The following is a 330-nucleotide window of genomic DNA, read 5'->3' on the forward strand; positions in this document are numbered from 1 at the left end:
CATCCTTTCTCCCCAATAGTCTCCTTTCTGCTTTCAGGTCACAGGTGCCAGCAATCACCTGCCCAGCTAAACCACCAAGCAAGGAGTACACATGGTGGGACCCATGGCTCCAGCTGCATATGTAGCAGAGGATGGCTTTGTCGGGCATCTATGGGAGGAGAGGCCCTTGGTCCTGGGAAGGCTGGATGATGCCCCAGTGTAGGAGAATGAGAGCGCGGGCAGAGAGGCTGAAGCGGGTGGGGAGGATGAAATCAGTGGGTGGGCGAACACCCTCACAGAAGCAGGGGGATGGCGATGGGATAGGGAGTTTTGGGGGAGGGGGGAACCGGG

Source organism: Mastomys coucha, chromosome X (assembly GCF_008632895.1).
Source record: "Mastomys coucha isolate ucsf_1 chromosome X, UCSF_Mcou_1, whole genome shotgun sequence".
NCBI classification, from domain to species: Eukaryota; Metazoa; Chordata; class Mammalia; order Rodentia; family Muridae; genus Mastomys; species Mastomys coucha.